General features: G+C 47.9%; 1 pseudogene; it reads right to left on the reverse strand.

Moving 5' to 3' along the window:
* Positions 1-3,024: 3,024 nt before the first annotated feature.
* On the reverse strand, positions 3,025-6,020 carry LOC149991789 (protein phosphatase 1 regulatory subunit 26-like; annotated as a pseudogene).
* Positions 6,021-7,109: the final 1,089 nt, after the last annotated feature.

Below are 7,109 nucleotides of genomic sequence, written 5' to 3' on the forward strand. Positions count from 1 at the left end.
CGCACCTTACAATGTAACAGGAGCAAGAGCTCTACCTGGGACGAGGAGGCAAACAAACACAGGAGTCTGTCAGAATGAGGAGACAGAGAAGTATGGCCCAAAAGGGGGAATGGATCAAGGTTCCAGTGGGAGAACTAAGTGACGAGGAGATAGCCAACCTAACAGATGAAGAGATAGACAACCCAACAGATGCAGAATTTGAAACTCTGGTGATAAAGATGCTCACAGGCTTGACAGATATGCTTGAGTATGGCAAATGCATAAGAGAAGAAGTGAAGGCTATGCTAAGTGAAACGAAGGAAAATCCACACAAAACCAATGGTGAAGGGAAGGAAACTGGGGTTCAAATCAATGATTAGGAACATTAGGAAGAAAACAACAGTCAACCAGTGAAGAATGAGGAAACAAGAATTGAAAAAAAATGAGGAAAACTTCCCAAATTTTGTGAAGGAGATGGACATACAGGTTCAGGAAGCACAGAGGGTCTGGGGCCAGGTGGACCCAGAGGGAACCACACCAGGACGCAACATGACTGAGATGCCAAAGGTGAAAGATAAAGACAGAGTCCTGGGGGCAGCAAGAGAGAGAGGCAAAGAGTTGCCTACAGGGGGGGTGCCTATAGGACTATCAGCTGATTTCTCAGAGGACACTTTGCAGGCAGGAAGGGACTGGCAAACAATATTCAATGTGATGAAAGGCAACCTGCAACCACGATTACTCTATCCAGTAAGGCTATCATTTGGAATGGAAGGGCAGATGAAGTGCTCCCCAGACAAGGTGAAGCTAAAGGAGCTCATTATCACCAAGCCATTATTATATGAAATGTCAAAGGGACTTACTTAAGAAAAAGAAGATCAAAACTATGAACACTAAAATGACAATGCACTCACAACTATCAACAACTGAATCTAAAAAATAAAAGCAAAATCCAACTAAGCAAACCACAATAGGAACAGAATCATAGGTATGGGGATCGTTTGGAGGGTTATCAGCTGGGAGGAGGGAGGGGGAGAAATGGGGAAATGGTGCAGGGATTAAGAAGCATAATCAGTTGGTACAAAATAGATGGGGAAGTTAAGAGCAATATAGAAAAGGGTGAAGCCAAAGAACTTGTATGCACGACCCATGGACATGAACTAAGGGGGGTGGAATTGCTGGAAGGAAGTGGGGTACTTGGCAGAGAGAAGCAAAGGGGGAAAACATTGGAACTACTGAAACAACATAATCAATAAAATATACTTTAAAAAAATGTTTGCATACTGTGGACCCAGGAATTTCACCTCAGGAAATGAATCCTAAAAAATAATAGTAATGATTTGGGTAAGGCCATAGCTACAAATATGCTCAAGCATATCTAATTGTGCAACAATAAAGGATTGGCTGAGTGAATTATTGCTTCAATGGATTATTATGAGTTAAAAATCAGGTTATTAAAACTAATCACCCATGGGAAAGGATTACAGAATATTATGTACCTTCTGATCTCATTTGTATGGTTTTTAAATGTGTAAATATATAGCCAAAGTATATCACTGGGAGGTGGTATGCTGACTCATTAACAAGGGTTTATGTGGGCTGTCTGCTTGTAGAATATTTTCATTTTAAAGTTTTGATTTATCTTTCATTTTCAGAATTCCTCCCTGGAACTTGTTGTTTTTACATTTCTTTTTTTAAAAAAATGCCAGTTTTAAAATGAGAAAATATTTTACAGAATAATCCTATTATAGCTATTTAGTAAGCCCATGATGGTCTCTACCCTGTGTTTGGCCAATTCCAATTTTAGTTCCATAGAGGTTGGCAAGTTTCTGAAGATTGGCGTGGTTCATTGGCCAGTTTTGCAGACAGTTGACAAAGCCTGGTGGGTTTTCCCCCCATGTACAAAGAGTTTTATTGAGCTGTTAGAACCATGTAGTCATTGAGCAGAACTGGACATGAGACACTATGGGTCCTAGGGAAACTCAGGTGACTGGCGTGAACTCTGTCCTGGGACTTCCCAACGTGCACCAGAAAACGGCCAGTGTGTTTGCTGCCATTTGTGCTTTGATGTTTCTCTGATTGAAGGATGTGGCCACAGTGTTCAGGGCACAGGCTTTGGCCTCTCGACCTGGGGTCCCTTATAACAAGTGATGTCCAGGAGCTTCTGGACAGAGACCTTGGGGGCTTAGAGGGTGCTTTGGGGTGTCACTGCTGCCCCTCAGGCACATCCAGACGTTTCCACGGCAATCACCCCAAAGTACCAGTCTCAGAGCTGCTTAACCCTGGCTGTGATGGACAGAACCAGATGAGCGCTATGGAGGCCACAGAAACTGCCGTCAGCCTCGTGCGGGAAGGCCACCCTCCCTGCCACACCCCCACTCTTATTAGGGATTTCTGGACCCAAGGGTAGGCAGGACGACAACCATGTCCAGCTTGAAGCAGCTAGAGGAGCACGAGACCGTCGCCCATTGTCCTTTATAAGATTATAAAGGGTCTTTAGTCTTTCTATTGTTATAAAAATTAATTAATTATTTAAATAATAGTAATAATATAGGAAAGGGAGAAGCCGGAGAGCTTACACGCATGACCCATGGGCATGGACTAGGGGGGCGGGGATTGCTGGGGGAAGGAGGTGCTGGGCAGAGGGGCGCAAAGGGGGAAAAATTGGAACTATTGTAACAATATAATCAATAAAATATACTTTAAAAGAAAAAATAAACTGATGTCAGGGGCGCCCTGCAAAACCAAACAGCTATATTTTCCAAAAACAGTTTTTATAGCACTTTTAAAAATTTACAAAAGAACTACAAAAATCATATTTACCAGAACACATGTGTTAAATAGGGGCATGTCTCCCATTAGTGTACATATATACAGGGTGGTCACAGTGGCTCCCGTCCCCTGTCTGCCCACAGTGTCACCTATATACACGCATAAGTACACGCATATACATGCCCTATCCACAGACACGCTGGCACCTGGATGTGTACTCACAGCTTGAGGACTTTGTCCCGAACCACACGCCATTGTCCTGCACGAAGGTATTACTCAGCTCACTGCAGCGCTGTCCCAGGCCTCCTGGCCCTCATCTCTACCCACCCTCTGTCTATACCTCAGGTCTAAAGTGTCCTCCTCTGAACCTGAGTTCCTGCTGTCATGTAAGCTGAACACTGCTGGTACCTTCTTCCTTCTTCATGATCAAGTATGAGTTTCCAAACATGAGGTGGTGGTGGGCTGGGCCTCTCTGAAGGCCGAGAGGGGTGGACCCGGCAGACACAGGCTCGGGCAGAGGCTAAAAAGGCCGGCTGGCTTGGCCCCGCAAGGAGACATTCTTCCCAAGGCGGAATAAATGCTTGGAGGGCAGCAGGGAGAAGCCTGTGAAGGGCAGGCCCTAGTTGGGGTCCATGGTAAGGCTGGCACACCCTGGGCCTAGCCCCCTGGCCCCTTCTCCCTCTGGCTCCCCAGGATTCCTTTCCATACCGTGCCCCTGCCTTCTGAGCCCACTGTCTACCTGCTCTGCAGCCAACTCTGGTAGGCGAAGTTGCCCCACAGGAAGGCGAGGCTGGCCTGGGTCCCCTCCTATCCACCCCAGGCCTCTGAGTTGGCACTGGGGTTTCCGGCCAAGGCACCTGCTCCTGCACAACTAGACAGCTGACTAAAAGCACTGTCCCTGGTGGCAGGCCCTGCCCCTCGTGGGCTGTGGTCTTTGTGAGGATAAAGATTTCCTCTACCTGTGGGTGACCCTCTGGCAGACACAGTACCACTGGAGCTTCTGGCTGGCACCCGCAGGTCTCTGAACAGAGCAACGGGAAGGTCTGTCCCTTGTCCCCCTGCCCCTCTGGCTTCACGTGCACATGCTGGGTTGAAGGTCCAGGGCTGGAGCTCAATGGCCCCTCTTTGAATTTCTGAACAACTCAGAGACTCATCACTGTCCACAGAGCTGCTGTCATCAGACCAAGAGCTGGAGCTGGTGACTGAACCATGAAGGCGGTGGGCCTCCACCTTGCTGGTGCACACATGCCCTTTGCAGGCTCCTCAGGGGGTCCTTCCTGCTGTCCCTTTTGGACTTTGAGAGGCAGGTTTTTAACAAGGCCGGGCTTCTGTCCTTCCAGCCTCTCTGGAAGCCACCCTGATGACCCAGGGCCCCTGTCTAGGTGGTACTAAACCTGCACACTGCTTCCCGAGCTTCTACTTGGAACATAACAGGTCCCTAATTGTGGTGCCCAGGTCCTCGTTGCTCTTCACCCAGCCTGACAGTCCTGCAGTGGAGATGCTGCCTTCTGACCTCGCCCTGCTTTCCAGGGCTTTTCCCAGCCTTGCCCTGGCCAAGGTCAGCATCTGCAGCACCACCCTCGCCATCTCTCTCATTTCCCCGGGTTTGGGCCACCGCACGACATTGCTCTCTCCTCTGAGTTCCTTCTGCAGCTCAGCGACGGTCCGGTGTTTTAGAGACAAGGCCCTTGGGTCCACCAGACTGTCTGTTGGGGCCAAGCAACACCAGTGGACTCTGTGAAGACTGGGGACAGGTGTCTGTTCTGGCCAGCAAACTCCCCAACTGTGCCTTCCCCAAAACATCCTGATCTCCTGCTCTGTGCTGCCATCACTGTCCACGGAGCTGCTGTGGCAGACTGAGCAGAAACGCACATTTGGGGGCAAGTGAACGGGCTTGCGGACAGGGGCCTGTCACCACCCTCCCCTGGAGGCCAGCAGGATGGCTTCGGAATGTCCAGGATCTCTTCAGTGCACAGCAGCTTGATTATTATGTCTGCCGGGCATGAACAGCTCCACAAACTCGCTCTTGGCCCCTGTGTTTCACGGGGCTGGGGTGCAGGGCCTTTGGTTTTATTTGGCGGCTTGCAGGGGTAGTCAGGTCAAGGCCACCTGGGCCGAGGTCCACGGCCTTTGAGGCTACTGGCTTCCTCTCTGGCGTTTTCCTGTGGCTTTTGAGCAAGGCACTTTTTGTGGCATGGCTGGTGCTGTGGGAGGAGGGTTAGGCTGCTGGCCCCCACCCACGGGCTTTCTGTGGTGGGTCGCCACTCTCCTTTTCTCCAGCAGGTAGAGCTAGATGGCCACCTGAATGCGGTCGTCACTGCTGGAGTTGGACACCTGGCGCCCCCTCGTGGATTTTTGTGAGTGGAGAACTTAACACACATAGAAGCTGCAAGCTGTAGTGATGAGTGCAAAGGCCACTGAGGACCCACCGCTACCACCATCCGCATCTGCCACTGGACAGTCTGCTTTTGTTTGGCCTGGTTGTTTAGTTCACAATCTTTGTCCAAGCATTACAGTAATACAGATTCTGACTCTTAGTAGCCCTTGGTGGCCCCCAACAGTATTTAACTGTTGACTATAAAGATAGTAGTCACCCGTTAAATTGGCTGAGTATCCAGCTAATTCATTCTCAGAGCACAGGTGGAAGCTAGAAGTTTCTAAAAGTTGTTTAACTAATGAAGACAGCAAGGCACCGAGATATTAAAATATTTGCATATTTACCAAATTCTGGTATAATACTTCTATGTGTCGGGCACTGCTCTACGTGCTTGGCAAATAGTGATCCATATAAGCTTCATAACAGCCCTATGAGATGAATATTGCCATATGCTCTTTTTAAAGATGGGCAAAACCAGGCACAGAGAGGTTAGGCAACTTGCCCAAAGTCACACAGCTAATAAATGTTTGAGCTAGGATTTGAGACTAGGTGGACTGGTTCAGGTGCTACACTGCTTCTCCCAAAACCTATTCTTAGGTTTCCAAAGGCTGCGTCTGTTTGGAGATCAGCCACAGAAAATGACTGAAAGTAACTTTAGCCTAGACTAATGAGCCATGCTGTGCATGATGAGCAAACAAGGCCAGATTTAGAAGGATGTAATGAGTGGTCTGATGAAAGCCAGCCCAGCGTAATACAACCCACAGATGGAAGAAAAACTTTGCCCTTTCTCTTGCTGGGACAGGCAGAACAGGTCAAAGGCAGCACTAGGCCTGAAATACAGATCTGGTAGCCGCAGCATTTCATGCTTACATTCTCTTGGCTTGAACACACCCATATTTCGAGAGGGAAGATTTTAGAATCCATTTTCCCACATTGGCTAATAGAAAGAGATGCTCATACCCACCATTATTCTCACACCGTAATGTGGATTCAGGAGACCCATGTTTCCATGAAAACACTATGGCCCCTCTTTCAATTAGCTTTCCTTGGGGCCCTGTCAGGAATGGGTACATCTTATCTTCCATATGTACAAAATGCAATGCTAATGTTAAAATCCTTTTTTGATGCCTTGTTCCTAGGACAAAGGTCTAAGTCCTCAGTGAGGTCTAAAAGGACCAGGATGATCTGTCAACCTTGTTTCCCTTCCTCAAAAGCGTCTTTGACCTGGGACACACCAGGCGTGCCCTCCTCCTGCCCCCCACCCCCACCATCGGTCAGTGCAGCTCAGTGATCAGATTGTATCTGAAAGGCTTTTCCTCAGCCTTTCGTGACCACCCTCAGCTCTCCACAACACTCTTTACAATGGAAATGTATTCATTATATGTATAATCATATGTACAATTTATCCATTTAATATCCGTCTTTCACATCACATGCTCCATGACAGCCATCATGTCCCTGACACCTATAACTCCAGTGCCTGGTTTATAGGTCTACAGTATGTACTGTGAAATAAATGAATGAATCTTCATAGATGTTTGCGACGGGCTGACATAACCGAGCCCTTCCTTAGCTTCAATGTGCTGTAGCAAATACTGAAAGGTGGAATATGGATTTTCTTAAACAAACTAAAGATAAGTGTTTCATATGTAATCAATGATGTCTGGAATCTATACTGCTCTTTCTGTAATGAGAAATTTTCAAACATCCACAAGAGCAGAGAGAAGAGTACCATGAACCGTTCATTATGTGGGAACCACCAACTTGAACAATTGCCAGCTGGTGGCCGATCCTGTTTCCTCTGTGGCATCCCACAAACTGCCCCAGCATGGCCACCACTGGGATTGGGTTATTTTAAAGCTGCTCCCAGACATTATATCATATCAACCATAAAGCTTCAGTTGTCGGTCGTCGGCAGCCGTCCGTCTCGAGAGACGATGGTGTAGCTTCTTAAGAGTCTATCTGCACCGCCGAGAATGGCTGT

Source organism: Furipterus horrens, unplaced genomic scaffold (genome assembly GCF_987537825.1).
Source record: "Furipterus horrens unplaced genomic scaffold, mFurHor1.1.pri manual_scaffold_17, whole genome shotgun sequence".
NCBI lineage: Eukaryota > Metazoa > Chordata > Mammalia > Chiroptera > Furipteridae > Furipterus > Furipterus horrens.